The sequence below is a fragment of the Danio rerio genome, chromosome 7 (assembly GCF_052040795.2).
Source record: "Danio rerio strain M-AB ecotype USA chromosome 7, GRCz13ab, whole genome shotgun sequence".
Classification (NCBI taxonomy): Eukaryota; Metazoa; Chordata; class Actinopteri; order Cypriniformes; family Danionidae; genus Danio; species Danio rerio.
In genome coordinates, this window is record NC_141027.1 from 66,190,158 (window position 1) to 66,207,610 (window position 17,453).

The window sequence follows — 17,453 nt, forward strand, 5'->3', positions numbered from 1 at the left end:
ATTCAACAAACAGACCATCAAAATAAAGTGTGACCATAGATTCAGATATTTTATCAGCCTGGACTGTGTTGTGCTAAGCTTAAAAAAAATCTGATTTCCACTTGAGTAATTTTGGCCATTTTTCAGTAATCCCTGTCAGTTGGATATGCCGCTGTGCCTATCAGGCTTTTTATATTGTAGAAGTTTAACAGGTGAAAGGCCCTGAACAGTAAGAGTGTGGATCTTGTTTCATTGTGGCTGAAGTTACCTATCCCCCCGTAGAAGCTCTCTGTGGTCAACAGTTACCTCCATTGTTAATGACCAACCAACCAATGTTTGGTTTCTATCAATGGAGCCACTGTTAGGACAGTATTCGGTAGCAGTTGTCGAACATTAGAGGGCTGTCTTGTCTACATTCGATACTTTATCAGCAACAGGTGTGTATTGTGTTGAGCTCAGCGAGCCATTTTCTGTGGAATGTCTGTTCTGCTTGCTCATCGGAGCAGATTTTAGAAGAGCCGGAGCGAGTGTTTCTCCTAGAGTCAAGTTATTAGGTCCAAGGCACTAAATTTTGCCTTGTGTATCGTGTTACCCCATTGAGAGCAGGCGCAGGACACTAAAACCTCATGACCTATAGAAGGTCGTAGGTCAAAAGGGCTCACAAATGCATGCTAGAATGGGCAAATTGCTGAAGGGTGAGATTTTTTAAGTTTATCGCTTGGCCCAAAAGTAGATTAAACTTGAGGGTAGGTGGGATTTGTTTTAGGCCACTTGCTGGGTAGGATCTGAAGCCATTTGCATTCAACAGCTCTCCGCCAAATTAACCTCAATTAAAGTCTGGCGCTAATTCAGAGTAAGCTCAAAATAATTGGTCACTAGGAGATCAATGCAGGGCTGATTAGATCAAAACTGCAAATCTGGCCATCGGTCAGAGCTTCTGTTGGAGACGAGGAGAGAAAATTAGGCAAACTTTTGCTGATGGGATTTGAAAAGCTGCTTTATTTTGGTATTACTTTATTTCGATGGTCACTTGAACATTTTTTTTTTTTTTTGATTTTGAGTTAAATTGCAACTACATCATAACTAATTCTCATTAGAGTGCTAGTAGACTCCTTAAGACTTTATTGTGATGGTCGGTTTGAGTATTAGTAGACTGTCTGCTTATAATCTATTGATACTGCTCCTTCAACGGACATTTAACTGACAATAAGAAACAGGTAGATGTCAACTTACACTAACCTTAACCCCAACCTAACAGTCTACTTATAGTCTAACGAGAATTAGTTGCAACATAACTTAATTCAACAAATGGACTCTAATGTTAATGTAAGTTTACGTGTACTTGTGAAGTTTTTTATTGTAGGTTGAATGTCTATTAATGGTGCAGTGTCCGCATATATGACCCGGGTAGTCTGCAAATACTGTATTTGTAATCAATTGGTATGTACAGGAGAGGACTTAACCAATAAGCTAGGTAAGCCACTGCTTAGGGCCCCAAGAAATAATGTTTTTTTTTTTTTACTTTTTTTTTTTGAGAGTTAAATACAATTTTAACGTAATAAATATTATTTAGTATACAATCAAATGTAATATTATTATGATAATGTATTTTTATGCAATAATGATAATTATACCAAATAAAATATCCATCATGGAGCAGTCCAGCAGTCTATATATATTTGAAGTCAGAATTATTAGCCCCCCCTGCTAAGACACTTCTATACCACTTAAAGTGACATTTAAAGACTTAACTATGTTAATTAGGTTTGCAGGTTAGGGTAATTAGGCAAGTTATTGTTTAACAATGGTTTGTTCAGTAGTCTATCGGAAAAAAATACTTAAAATGGCTAATAATTTTGTCTTTAAAATGGTGTTAAAAAATAATAACTGATTTTATTCTAGCCAAAATAAAACAAATAAGACTTTCTCCAGAAGAAAAAATATTATCCGATACACTGTGAAAATTTCCTTGCATTGTTAAACATATTTTTTGGAAATATTTAAAAAAAAATAAATAATTATCACTTCAATCTTCATTTAAAAGATTCAGTGATATAAAAACAGCAATATAAATAAAAATTTAATAAAAGTAGAGAGAAAGTATTTCAGGACTTTGGCCTCATGGCTGGAATTGCTTAGGGCTCGTAAATTACTAAATTCCTTGGGTATGTAATGGCAATGTAACTTATAGTTAACCAAATGAACAAAAGGAACCTACATAAAGTGATGCCTATACTATATTATTAAACAACGTCATTATTCCATTCTTAAAGTTTTGAAATATTAAATGTTATCCAATTGTGCTATTGTTGCAATTTTATATTCTCAAAGGCTACAGTTTCAAAACACCATGGACATTTGAGTAGATACACTGTAAAACCCAACAGTCAACTTTATCCAATGAAATGAGTGTGGTTAACCCAAAATTGACTGAAAATTAATTATATTCATTTGAAAAGAGTTTTAAACTCAGTGTTGTAAGTAATAAGTTAATTAAATACCTCATTACTTCAAAATGGAGTAAGTTCACAGTACTTATATTGATTTGTTTTTTTAACTTAAATAGTTTGTTGCAATCGGTTTTCTCAGATGGTTTGAGTTGCCTTAACTTATTGGGTTTTACAGTGCTCAGTTGGTTTGAGTTCTCTTCATTTATAGGGTTCTACTGTGCTCAAATTACTTTGTTTACTTAAATAAATTAAGTTCACAGTCCGCATTAGGATTAATTTTTGAACTTAAATGTTTATTGTAATCGGTTTCCACAAATGGTTTGAGTTATCTTAACATTTTGAGTTTTACAGTGTAGAGATTCAGACATACATATATTTTCTCATGTTTTGTTAGTGATCTTATAGTGATTGGTTCTCCTTCATATCCACCATCTCCTCTTCCATTTTCACTCGCTCACTCCACTTCACGTCTCTTCCTCTTCCCTCTCTTCCTTTTCCATTCTATCTTTCTTGTAAGATCTTTCAAGGGCAGATACAAACAAACAGATGAATCACTTTCTGATAAATAAAAGAGATGCCTCACCCTGCTGCTCCCAATCTTTAGGAGAATCAGCGTGTGTGTGTGTGTGTGTGTGTGTGTGTGTGTGTGTGTGTGTGTGTGAGGGAGGCTTAGAGAGGGGGAGATATGGGGAAATAGAAGAGTCAGGAGACTATGCTCGGCTTAGAACTGAGCAGAAGTGAACATTAGTACAATAGCTTATGCATTCAATGAAGTTAGAAGTTGACGCTGGAAATTTTCAAAAGCTGATGTGCTCTGCTGAGCTCATGCATTATCAAACATCACACACAGATACACAGCCAGTCACACTTTCGGCCCAGCAAAGTCACAGTCAATGTCTCTTTCATGACAGAGATGTCCTGAGTGTGTGTATATATGTGTGTGTGTGTGTGTGTGTGTGTGTGTGTGTGTGTGTGTGTGTGTGTGTGTGTGTGTGTGTGTCTGTATTTGGGCTCTATAATTGGCTTAGGCATGCTGTGGGTTAGTTCCGCTTTGACAGAGTCTTTTGGGTCGGTGTTAGGTTCGTTTAATGCTTTTAATGCTCTCTCAGGGGACTTAGACAACATCCATACTTACTCTTTAGCGTGTGATCACAGCACTTGAGTGTGATTTGGAGATACTTACTGTTCAGTGCCGTGACTTTAAAAATACCGATTTGAGTCAGGTTTTTCAGAGAGGAGCGGGCTGTTTGGAAATTATTCAGTTATGCTTTCTGAAACCTAACATGGTCTTCTTGTATACACATTGATATTGTTAATACCCAAATGTAACCCGTTTAAAATTATAGACTAATTATTATAGGATGATACCAATCATAATGATTATGATGCTTATTAATTGCATTATATTATATTATATTATATTATATTATATTATATTATATAATATTATATAATATTATATTATATTATATTATATTATATTATATTATATTATATTATATTATATTATATTATTCAAAATATTAAAATATTATTGCATATAGACAGTTTAAAATACTAATATGTTAATGATCATGTTTATGTGACCTAACACAGTGGTTCCCAAAATAAGGAGTCGGAATCCCTCGGGCAATCGCAGCATAATAAGCGGGTTGTCGAATGGTGACTTCCAAAAATTAAAATAGTTTAATGAAACTATTAGAATGAGCATATTTTGTCCATATGCTATTTTTTTTTTCCATTGTATTGTGACCCCTGTGGTCCCTTTATTAGATTAAAGACACAGTAATAGGGTCAGATGCAGCAGATTGATTTCTTGACAGCAGGCTAAACTTTCTAACACATTTACGGCACTCACATACATTAAAATTGAATACAGACCATAACTGAACACGTTGGATGACCTCATTTTCCAAAAATTAAACAAATAATAGACCGTCTATTATAGTAATTTATTATTAGTGTGTATATTAATATACACTAGTATGATAATTTACTAATATTATCTATTAGAGTGTGTGTGTGTGTGTGAGCCATTTTTGGGTTTGCAAGGTTTGTATCTTTATGTACGATATTGGGAGTCGCGAATTACTAAATCGTTAAATTGGTGGTCCCTGGCTGAAAAGCTAAATATTGACCTAGCATACATGCAAATTGTATTATAAATATAATACTGTACATATGACAACTAGCTTTCCATATATATTCTATAAAGTAATGACCTAATAAATGATGATAAATATTTATTAATCTATCAATATGTTTGCAAATGTAAGTTACATAATTACAACATATATACATTACAATATATATATACAAACAACAATAACAACAGTAATAATAATAATAATAATAATAATAATAATAATAATAATAATCATTATTATTATTATTATTATTATTATTATTATTATTATTATTATTATTATTATTATTATTATTATTATTATTTTCATCCTCATCATCATCTAGTTTTTGTCCTAAACAAGAAGGCATATTTTCTAGTTGAGCAAAAACCCTAAGAGCTGTGCTCAATTATGTTCTTTAAGAAAAAATGAACAAGGTGCTCTTGCTTCGTCTCTAGCACAACAAGTAAAATAACAAGGCAAATAATCATACTATTTTTTCATGCTAAAATTGTAATATTCTCAGTGTCCTTCCTATGAAAAGCACTTAATTAAGTTGTTTAAATAGCAGTCATTGCCTCTCACATTGATGCTTTCCTAATGCTGTATTACAGCTATGATAACCTCGACTCAATTAAAATATGGACGGGAGATCATGCAGACACACACGCTCACACACATACACACGCACTCACACACCCCTGCAGTTAACAGATGGGCAAAAAGCCATCACTTGAAAGAAGGAATCAGCGAAGGTCTGTAATTGTGGTCATTATGCTCGTGAAGGATGTGTGTAATGGGGTTCCTGGTGAGGTTTTTTGTTGCGAGTGTGTTGGTTTGTTTGTTTTGGGGATTAAGGTCATGGCAGGAACTGGGCGTCCCCCCTAATGAAGAAGCCATGCTGTGAATATGGGTTTTCCAAAACGCTCTGTCTCTCTCTCTCTCTCTCTCTCTCTTTGAACGAATGTGACAACACAAGCTGCGTAAATGTATAGCATATCGATAATAAACAATGATTAGATATTTCCTTTTTTAACGTGCACACGAATGTACCTGTGAAAGAGAGCGAGAGCTGTGGAGAGAGAGCAGGAAAGGGACTGATTGACTCTTAGGAAAAATCTCGCTCTTCGACTTGCTCGTTGTCAATCGATGATCTTCCAGTCAATACATTTGCTCTACTTCTCGTTACTTATCTCTTCTTCTCTCTCTCTCTCTCTCTCTCTCTCTCTCTCTCTCTCTCTCTCTTCATTCACCTGCAACATGTACCATGGGACTTCTCTCCCCAAGGTTTTTTTTTTTTTTTTTTCAGCCTCCCAACATCACCAATGAACTTTGTACTTTCATAATGCTACACAGACAAACAGATAGAAAGACAATGCTTCATGATTCTTAGACACTGTAGCAGTTGCCAGGGCCAAAGATAGCTTTCCTCTAGAGGAAAACTGCGCTAAAAATCTCTGACCACCATTTGAACCCTGGAGACGTCTGTCTCTGGAGTCTGCTTGTTAGGCTTTAAGTGTTTCTGTAATCGTATCTTGACTGCGGACAGACACTGGGTGTATAATATGTCTCAATGCAAGAATAGTGATCTACTGTAGCCAGATATAACCTCATTTAATCAACGGCTGGTCTTGGATCAGTAGAGCCCAATATTAGCACAACTGAGGATGATGGAATTGAAACGTTTGCTTTGGGTTTGCATTTAGGAATCAATATAATTGACAGGTTTCATTAGGTTTTTCAGTATTCTGTGTTTAACGATATAGCTAGAACAGTTTTAATTAATTAATTTATTTTTTTACTTAATTGTTTTTTAATAGATATTAATGTATATATATATATATATATATATATATATATATATATATATATATATATATATATATATATATATATATATATATAGTTTTTTTCTGTTTAAAAGTAGAAATAGGATTCAATGTGCTTTCTTAAGACCTTTTCACACCAAGGACAGTAAATATAATAATAGAGATTTTTGGTTTAGTTAAAACAAACATGTCATTGCCCTGTTACTGGGGTTTATATGAATACATTTAAACCGTGACTACATTTACATAGACATCCGTAATCAAATTATTTGCCTTAATCTAAATCATACAATAATATGATGAAGGTGATTACATGAGTTGCTTTTTGAATGTTCTTTACCTAATCCTGTTTTACATGTTATAACACATACAGTTTTTTGATGAACGTCACTGCGTCACCACGATATCCACATTTACTCTGTAGTTTCATATAATTTCAGGTGTTTCATTTATAATTTGTCAACTTTAACTGCAGTTTGGAACTTTCACTTTCATTAAGGAACATATCATTCATGCTTCTGTGACAAATTAGATATTGGATGTCGGTATGAACTGCTGGAAGAGTGTTGTTTTAATAAAATTTGATAGCGCACGCTGTATGATATGATACCAAACAGCCATGCGTGTATGAAATATCCTGTCGCAAAATGTGGTTAAAAGTCCTACATGATGGTACTATTTCGATTCAGGTGTTTGTACTGCACTTCAATCATGTGACTAAAATCAGCATACTCCACATGTCTTAATTCTATTTCTGTTTAGTACGATTGTGACCAAATTAAATGAATCAATAATCGTTTACATGGTAGAATCTTAATCAGAGTATTCCCTTAATCAGATTTAAATAAAATCAAATAAAATCAGATTTTTGGTGTCCATAATATAAAACATACACACTGTCATCCACAAACCAATCCAGGCTCAGTGGTAATATGTTCCCAGGGCTAAATTTTTGGGAACCGTGAAATATGTTACTCTGGAGATGTTTGCTTACAGGTGTAAACAAATTCACCAGAAGCTGCTGTCAACATTTTATTTATTCATTTATTTTTTCCTACCTTGCTTATGGAACCATATTTTTGCTGGATTAAAACTTAGTCAATAAGATTTAGTCCATGTTCTACTAAGTTAGCTAGCAAGCTAAATGCACAGGGAAACCCTACAGTTAAGGGTTTGAGGCGAAAGCATTTGATTACAGATTGCAGATGCATTTAAGCTGCTTTTGTGCTATTTATTCAGTACTGCACAAGCATCCATGCAAAAACCGTCCATTATCTGTCACAAATTTTTACACATTTACTTTGTGGAAAGTGGAAAGTGGAAAGATGTAAATAGTATTATTAAATCACTTAATAATATATTTAATAATTAATAATATGTTTACTTTAATAATTAAATTAGATAATTAATATCTAAATCTTTTTTTTTTTCAATAATTGCAAATAAACCTAGAATTATTAAATCTTTTTAACTCGAAAATTATTGACTTGGTATAATACATTTTTTTTTTTTTTTTGGATAAATAAACTGTTTAAAATAAACTGTTTCATTTTATTTGTGTGATTTGTAAAAGATGTTTACAAAATGATTATAGTTCAAAACTAACTAATAAATAAATAAATAAATAAATAAATAAATAATAATAAAAAACACTATTCTTAAAGTATGCTTAAAATCAAAGTAGGTGCAAAAATACAACAAATCTACTCGCAACAAATAAGATTTACTTAAATTGGTAAAACCTCCTTATGGTTTAAAAAAAGAAAAAAAAAATATGAACAACTTAAATGCCACATGACACAACTATGTTATGTGCTTTATAATAAATGGAACATTGTTGTGCATTGCTACATCTTTGTGTTATTGTTCTTGGCGTGAACTAATGTTTGATGGGCTTTCTCTATTTGATTTTTTAGCAGTATATTAACCATATTTTGAATTATGCATTGTATTGTTATAGGGTTAACTGAGATATCTGTAGACTTAACTGATAATGTCTTGCCATGTACATTTTATGTTCAGCGCTGCATTTTGATGTACTAATAAAGATCAATGGCAAAACTACACAGAAAAGAGTAACGGAGATGATTTAGTAATGCAAAGAGAACCCACAAACTTTTGCATCAACTTTATAAGCCAAATTAATAGATAACAAACACATTCGCTTGCATACTGAAACAAAATAGCATTTGTTATCTGTAGAATTTACTTGTACCTCTCAAGTTTGCCTTAGCAACTTGGCCATTAGCAGACAAACAGATAAATAAATAAATAAACACGGCGCGTACACTCTCTTCATTAGAGAAGCCAGATACAGAGGGCCAGATGGCAATGCCAGTCGCTTTTAATTAAAGCTATTCATATTTCAAGAGCTCGGTAGAGCCTCGATCCAATAAACCGCATTTTTTATTTCACCAGAACTCAAGCGGGGCCGATAATTGTAGAGAGAGAGATCACTAAAGCACTGACAAGCATCACAGGCCACCTTTAGTGGCATTTGCGTTCATTAGAAAGTTTGCGAGTAACCTTTACTAGTTTTTTTTTGTTTGGGTTTCAGTCAGTTTGGGACACTGTGAGTGGGTTGCTGCGAGGCATGTTGTACAAACCTCAAGTCTGAACACACAAGACTCAAGGTCATTTGTTATAGTCACAGAGTGCTAAAGAGTTAATAGAACTCTTCTTTATCAGAAAATTGGAATCAGGTTCAGGATTACAGGCAGCTTGCTACACTTGTGTACTTGATGTGGACATGTTTTGCTGGTGACGTCTGCTAAAATATACACTTTCGTACTCATGTGTATTCAGGGTTATTGAAAACAGTCACAGGTCATTAAACTGGAGTATTAACACCCCAAGCACAAATACTATTTCTTGAGCCGACCATTATTCAAACATTCCTGTCTCAGATTCCTTTCACAAACAGGAAACGTTCAATTGGCTGAGTTGTTGTGGTGTAGATTCTGTTTGAAAATATAAAAACAGGTTATTCCTGTTAGTTGGTGATTTGAATTGTGTATCATTATTTCAACACAGGCTCATTCTGAAAACTTAGCCTTATATATTTATTGCTGGAGATCATGAATTATGTAGCCAGATGCACGCATGGCTGTATTTCGTCTTTAAAACGAACGCTACAGGGCATTATGACGCCGTTCCTTTCCGCGCTTACCAGCGGACCACTTACCTTCATAATGGATAGCTTTTCCGCTGTTGAAAATTTGTCCAGTTAGCCTGCCATGTACGTTGGAGGACTTGAAGTTTAGGGAAGAGGTGGGCGGGTCAATCTGTGCTTTTGATAACACATTGCTTGGGTTTAGGAAAGGAGGAAGGTGTGTCAGTTGATCGGTCAGTCAGTCAGTCAGTCAGTCATTAAGTCATTTAGTCTGTCGACAGTTAGTTGACGACGGCCTCTGGTTTATTTACACAAAAACATCAGGTGCGAAAGGCACTCGCGAGAGAAATTTGACATCTGAAAAACATACACAGCAATTTCCGGTCGATTTATGTAAGGACATCAGACGCAAATTGCACTTATGGGAGAAATTTGAGATCTGAAAAAGCATACACAGCGGCCTCAGGTGGATTTATGCAAGAACATCAAGTGCTAATAGAACTCACGAGAGAAATTTGAAATCTGAAAAAAGCATGCACACCAGCCTCTGGTGAATTTGCGCAAACAAAAACTTCAAAAAATAAAAATAAAAATGTAGCTCCTTGGACACTCTCCAGAAATGTATATAGGGGTACGTTTTCAAAATGAGCCTGGCTTGCATTTTTTACTTCACCCAGCAATTCATCTTTTGTCTCTTTTTGATAGGACTGTGAGGACGATTAGCTCTAGGAGGTGAAAACGTGCCGATATTTTAAATCGGCTCAAAACAAAACAAGCCTAGCGAGTGTTAACTTCAGGCTTTGGGAGTTCAGTGGAGTGGCAAGTATTGTTCAGGCAGAGTTCCATTTGAGACCTGCATAAAGTGTGTGCTAAACAAGCAGTATTTGGCTTGTGCTTCCTGCCAAGTGTTTGTGCGTCACCTGGCTTCAGTGAGCAGGTGGAGCCTTCCCGAACACAAAAACACTAAAGATTTTAGAAGCTCGGCAATTATGCAGGCATTCCCGATGTCTACAACTGAACTGCCCTCCAAGGTAAAAAAAATAAAAATAAAAAAATTAATCTGGCTCGCTTTGGCCTCTGAATTTTGGCTTCTTTGTTCCGACAGCCAAATCATCCACAGTGTTGCACCTCAGGAATGTGTCTCTCATTATCTCAAATAATCCTAATTTGTAAGTTCAAAGGGTTAGAGTGAGTTTAACAACAGAGTTAAGAGGGTGTTTAACTAAATTGTGATGGAAAAAAATGTTCAAGCACGCAATGTGTTTTTGTCAATAGTGTTCCAGTTTTAGGCTAACTTAATTTGGATACTTAAATGAGTGGAATACAGTAGTCAACATTTGAAGTGGATCAAAACCTTTCATTAAAGATGCCCTAAAGCTACCAAACAACACATATTCCTCTTTTAGGACAATTTTGAAAAGCAATTTTGTTGCACTTCAAATGTTGACTACTGCAGTACTATCGTTAAGATTTTTCTGTTAGGATAAACCAGTTATTAAAGCTACTTTTGCATGAAAAGACTTGACAATTATCACAATGTGTATCATGTTTGCATGTTTTCCGGTAGATTTGATCGACAGGACTAACCTTTGGCATTCGCAGCAGTTAGTTTCTTACCATTTGATGTCCTGTTGTCACATCCAATCATTCCAGGAATTCCCAAAGTCCTCTGACTGGAAATAACCCAGGGGAATAATGAGTCAGACGTTTGCTGAGTTTGTTGAAAGACTCCCAAGCTCCAAGGCTTGACAACCCTCAGAATACATATTTAGTATTCCAAGACTTGTTAAAAGGAATCTCACAATAGCCTCACAACACAGAAGCTTTAGTGTTTTATCTGTACTGCAGCCAAAATATAGAGAATTCTATATCCACATTATAAAACTATGCGATTCTTTCATGTCGCAAAGTACAGAGCTGCATGAATAATTGTTTGAATATTTGTTACAGCTGAAATGCCTAGTATTGTACTGAAGAAAGCAAGATGGCAACGTTTAAAAACGTTTCACTTAGTCTCCGTGGTTAAAAACATTTTATTTACAGCTATTTTTAAGTTCTCGGAACATTAGGGATAATTGTCGAAGGCTGTTTCTTTGAGTGCTCTTATTAAAATCCAAGGCAGGCATTAGCAGAGATGGCCGCAAGACCTTTCAAATAAATGAGACGCTCACCATCACTTTGTGGCAAGACTTTGAAGTACCTGCAATCACATCAGGTATCGGATCAGCTTAATTACCGAGCTGGAAATTAACCATGATAAAGCGTGAACGGAAGGAGAGAGAGAAAGACCGGGGGAGTGCGAAAAGTCATCGAATCTGTATCTTAACACTCTGAATATCATTAACAATCTCATTGCCTGCCAACTGCATCACATGACTGTCGTTTGCACCAATCAGATGGCGCCATCCGTCTATGTTTAGCTAAATATGATGGATCGCTTTGCGGTGAAGAAGAGATTAACAGCAGCCGTGAAGGTACTTTCACTATCTGCTTCTGTAGCCCCCTAATATTTCTTGCTCTCGCTGCAAAATGCGATTCATTCTGAAAGGTTTTCCAGCGGTCCCTTTGGCATTGGCCTAGTATAAATCTGCCCCTGTTTTGAGATGTATGAGTAGACTACCACGCTGCAGAGAGAGCTCAAGGCACGAAACGAGAAAGATGCAAAGCCACCGAGGCCTGTGGCATTCTTTTCTTTTCTTTTTTTCCCTTCCTTTCACATGTCCTCCTCCACTCTTTGTCCTATTAAACAAGAAACAGCCTAGTGTGTTTTCTGGAATGTTGGAGAGACAGAGTAAGCGTGACGTGAAGGGATGTTTTTGCATGTGTCACTCGGTGGCATTTGAGAGGTTCACCTCAAAGCTCCTCACTCCGCACCTTCCCAGCACAAAACCGTGACCTTTCACGGAGAGAAGAAGCATCCATCTTTCAAGTGATCGCATTTAAGAGAATTAATCCTTTTCTTTCTAAATATAAGCATGGGAAGAAAAAAGACGAAAGAAACAAATTCTGTCATAACTGTTCAAGTCATGCATTATGGCAGCATTTCCTTTTCATCAGCATCTGAATGTTTTCCAAGCAAGTGCCTTGATGTCTAGAAATTGCATGTCAATTGAAAAACAGTGCAAGGTCAGGAAGAGAAAGGATTCGTGGCGGCAGCTAGACAAATAAAATAAACACCTGACAGTTCGGGGAATTATTTTTGGCATTGCTTTTCATTGGGTGCCTGTTGTGAGGTGAATATGCATTGGCACATAATTATTGAAATGTCATGTAAAATATGCCTGGGGCCTGACAAATCTCATTCAAGTCTCTCCAACAACTGTATGCTCCCCACTGCGTTTTGAAGGCTTAGATTTTTTTTTTTTTTTCAGTCTACAAAACGCATGGCCATTTGCAAATGCAGCATTTGCATGCTCATGTTCACCCAGACCTCACGGAGAGCCAGGTGACAGCGGAGATATGTCAAAACACTAGATAAAACTTTTCTACTCATGCATGCTTAACCTCCCACATACCACAACGCACAAAGAGCCTGATTCGGCAAACAAAAGAACAAAAAATGCTCTTAGGTACAAAGAACGCAGACTTTGAAAGAGGGATGAGTGAGCCCTGAAGGGAGCAAAGATTGTTTTACATTATGTAAAGAGAAACCGGCATAAAATACTCCAAGACGAAGACAATTAGCCCAAGATCACATGACAGAAGAAATGGATTTCTAACCCTTGCCGGAAAAAAAAGGATTAGTGACTCGAACAAAAAAACAAGGGAGACACACCTGGTTTGAGAGGCCTACAATGCGAACAAAAGGTGTATGTGTGTGTTTCAGGGCTTTTGTGTGGTTACTCTAAGGAAATAATGACAAGCCATGGGCAATACAAGGCAGGGCCGTAAAGGGAGTTTACCAGAGCCCGTGGCTCTCTAAGTTTAGCCGCAGACTTGTCTATATTCTCCCCATCAATCTAGCCTTTCCTTCTCAGAGGAATGTTATCAGATTGTTTTCTTTTTCTTCCTTTGCTGCTTCTTGTATCCTGTTGTGTTTCAGATCACTGTCAGACTTTCTTTCAATCTCTTAAAATTTAAACAATCATAATAATAATAATAATGATAATTCCTTACATTTATATAGAGCTTTTCTGGGCACTCTAAGCGCTTTAAACACAATGGGGGATCTCCTCATCCACCACCAGTATGCAGCATCCACCTGGATGACGCGAGAGCAGCCATTTTGCGCCAGACCGCACACCACACACCAGCTGATTGGTGGAGAGGAGACAGTGATGAAGCCAATTGGAATATGGGTATGGTTAGGAGGCCAAGATGGACAGAGGCCAGTGGGCAGATTTGGCCAGGTGGGCATATTTCGTGATGGATTCAATGATTGATTGACCATTAAAAATTTTCTTAATATAAGAATATAAATATACAGAGGCCAGTGGTCAAACTTGGCCAGGAGGCTGGCCTTAAACCTCTACTCTTTTTCGAAGGACATCCTGGGATTTTTAACAACCACAGAGAGTCAGGAACTTGGTTTAATGTCTCATCCGAAAGATGGCACTCACTGTGCAGTATAGAGTCCCCATAAATATACTGGGACATTAGGACCCACAAAGACCACAGGTTGAGTGCCCCCTGCTGGTCTCGCTAACACCACTTCCGGCAGCAACCTAGCTAACTGGGCACAGCCCTGCTTAGCTTTAGTGGGTGACCAATTGAGTGTTGCAGAGAGCTAGCTAAAGGTTATTGCATACTGAATCAGAAATTTTTATCTATAATTTTTGCACGTTAAAAAATTTATTTGACCTTACATTGTGTGAATCGTATTGACACACTACCTCCAAAATCTTCGTCTCTGATTTTTGCACGTTAAAAAAATAATCTTGACCTCACGTTGTATGAATTGTATTGACACACTGCCCCCAAAATTGTCGTTGGTAATTTTTGCATGTTAAAAAATAAATTCGACCTCACATTGCGTGAATCGAATTGATGACAACAGTGCACAAAATAAACACAGAATGTGACGGACCGCTATATACTGGCGCACTTCTCCACTGCATGCGGCTGCTTAGTGTGTGTCCACACAATTGATGTACTGCTTATAGACATTATAATGAAAGCATGGTCCGCTTTTGGTCCGTTGCGACGACACGTCAATGCAGCTGCCATCTATTATAATGTCTATAGGTACTGGCAGTCTCTGTTCAGAATTTCTATTTGTACGTAAATGTCTGAAGTATCACAAACAATTAATCAAAATTTCACTGATTTCCTGAAATAAAATTAGCATTTCGGGATAATTGTAGTAGCCCAGCTCTTTGATAAGGAGGAAAACTCTCCTTCCTCTCTATGTAGGCTAGTATTAAATTAACACAATATGTAGCATATTTCTTTTTCTCTTTTTACTTTGGAGAAGAGAGGGGAGAACAAAGGAACACTGCTTAAACTGAATTCAAAATATTTTGCGCTTTTTTTTAATAGATTGTTTAATACGAATTCGATTTAGAGTGCAAGGTTTGTTTACTTAACAAATTTTTTGCATACGAATGCAAAAAAAAAATAAAAATAAAAATTCGGACTTCAGTGTGCAAAGACCTTTACTCTGCTAAACGAAAATTACTAAAAAATAAAAGTACAATAGGAAGGTGCTTACAAAATAAAAAAAAAATAAAAAAAACTAAACTACAGGCTCGGTGGATTGTAAACATAATGTTTTCTTTTTCTTTTTTTCTCTCTTTTTTTCCCTAATGTCACTGTCAGATGTCCCTCCAATCGCACTGTTATACGTAAAAATTAAACAACAATGATGGATTCACCTCCTCTCTTTCTTTCTTTCTTTCTTTCTTTCTTTCTAATTCATGTCTGATCTCCATGCGCAATATTTGCTTGTGGTGAAGGGAGCTGGTGGTGGTTGGATTGACATAATGATAAAAAACCACCCACACTGATTTAGTGCCACAGTGCTTGGATGATCTGACAAAACCGGAGAGAGGTTTTAATCCGTAAGAAGGGCTCCTCAAATCCACTCACAATACCCACAAACAATACACCCACCCCTGAGGATGGGCACACACACATACACACAAACACAAGCAGAAACCAAGCGACAAATTGGAATTGAATTCTGCATAAGGCCAAGGCTCAGCAAGTAGGCCATGGCAAGAAATATTTGTGTCCGATTTATCCGCAGGAAAAAAAAAAAATCTAGAATGAGATGACTCCCCCTCCCCACAAAAACCCATTCACTGTTTACAGCCTAGGCCTAATCTCTGGGTTTTTTGATGGGCAGAGAGAAAGGAAGGATGATAAACAGACATAAGCACTAAAGTCGGGCTCCCTCTATTGTTTTGTTTAAGCTTTATTCTCTCTCTCTCTTTCTCTCTCTCTCTCTCTCTCTCTCTCTTTCTCTCTGCTGTGTTGGTTGTAAGGTGAAGGTTTAATATGCAGTGGTCACTATTATGAGGAAAGCTTTGTTCTTTGGAGGCCTTGCATATGGGTGAGGATGTTTTGCTAACAGGTGCAATGCTAGCAGCCTCATTTGTCTTGAACACACAGGGGTGATTTATTTGATAGCGCAGGATCCCTTCGGAGGAAACCGCTAGCTCTGCTGTTACTGAACAATATGGCTGACAGTGCTGCATGTATATATAAAACTGTGTTAGTCTGCTTTGCAAGGCATCCTACTGGTGTTAAGAGTAATGTGTTAGTCTAATCACGTTGTTATAGTTTTTTTTTTTTTTTTTCTGCTGTAAAAACAAAATAATAAAGTGCTTTTTTTAATAAAATTAACTATTAATTTATACGTTATTGTTATTATAGACTGATTATTGATTGATTTTACGTGAAAGTTAACAAATTATAACCTAAATAAACACTCGCTGGCCACTTTATTAGGTACACCTTACTAGCACCAGATTGGACCTCCTTTTGCCTTTAAAACTGCCTTAATCCTTCGTGGTATAGATTCAACAAGGTTCTGGAAATATTCCTCAGAGATGTTGGTCCATGTTGACATGATAGCATCACACAGTTGCTGCAGATTTGTCAGCTGGATATCCATGATGCCAATCTCCCGTCCCACCACATCCCAAAGGTGCTGTATTGAATTGAGATCTGGGGACTGTGGAGGCCATTTTAGTACAGTGTGCTCATTGTCTTGTTCAAGAAACAAGCCTGAGATGATTCACACTTTATGAAATGGCCCATTATCCCGCTGGAAGTAGCCATCAGAAGATGAGTACACTGTGGTCATAAAGGGATGGAAATGGACATTATTCAGTTTCCTGTTCTCCTTGACAGGAGTGACAACCGGTGTGGTCTTCTGCTGCTGTTGCCCATCCGCCTCAAGGTTGGACGTGTTGTGTGTTTAGAGATGCTCTTCTGCATACCTCAGCTGTAACGAGTGGTTATTTGAGTTACTGTTACCTTTTTATCAGCTGGAACCAGTTTGGCCATTCTCCTCTGACCTCTAATCTCTGGCATCAACAAGACATTTGCGCCCACAGAATTGCTGCTCACTGGATATTTTCTCTTTTTCAGACCATTCTCTGATTAGAAATTTGCGTTAAAGAGCAGTTGGACAGGTGTACCTAATAAAGTGTATGTATCACATACAGTATATTGGATGATACAGTGTTGAAATATGTACAAAATCTGACTGTAATAGTTGTCCAGTGTTTGCTTATATAAAGTAGTCAACATTTGTAGTGCATCAAAGTTGTCCTAAAACAAATTTTTGACAATTTTGCTAAGCCTTTTCAATCCACTTCAGTTGTAGACTATATATGTATATGGCTACAGAACAAACCACTATTGTCCAATGACATATATAAGGATAATATCAGCCTAATTAAAAACATTTCTTGTCTAAACTAATTAACCTAGTTAAACCTTTAAATTGTACTTTAAGGTGAATACTACAATTGTTTACACTATTATGAACTGTCATCAGGGCAAAGAC

General features: G+C 36.5%; 1 protein-coding gene and 1 long non-coding RNA gene across 5 annotated transcripts in view; one reads left to right on the forward strand and one right to left on the reverse strand.

Moving 5' to 3' along the window:
• LOC147843249 (uncharacterized) overlaps positions 1 to 17,453 on the reverse strand; it is a 650,118-nt gene that overhangs the window by 190,686 nt on the left and 441,979 nt on the right. The gene's annotated exons all lie outside the window — the stretch shown is intronic.
• The window catches only part of pcdh7b (protocadherin 7b), a 236,814-nt gene that overhangs the window by 125,454 nt on the left and 93,907 nt on the right, over positions 1 to 17,453 (forward strand).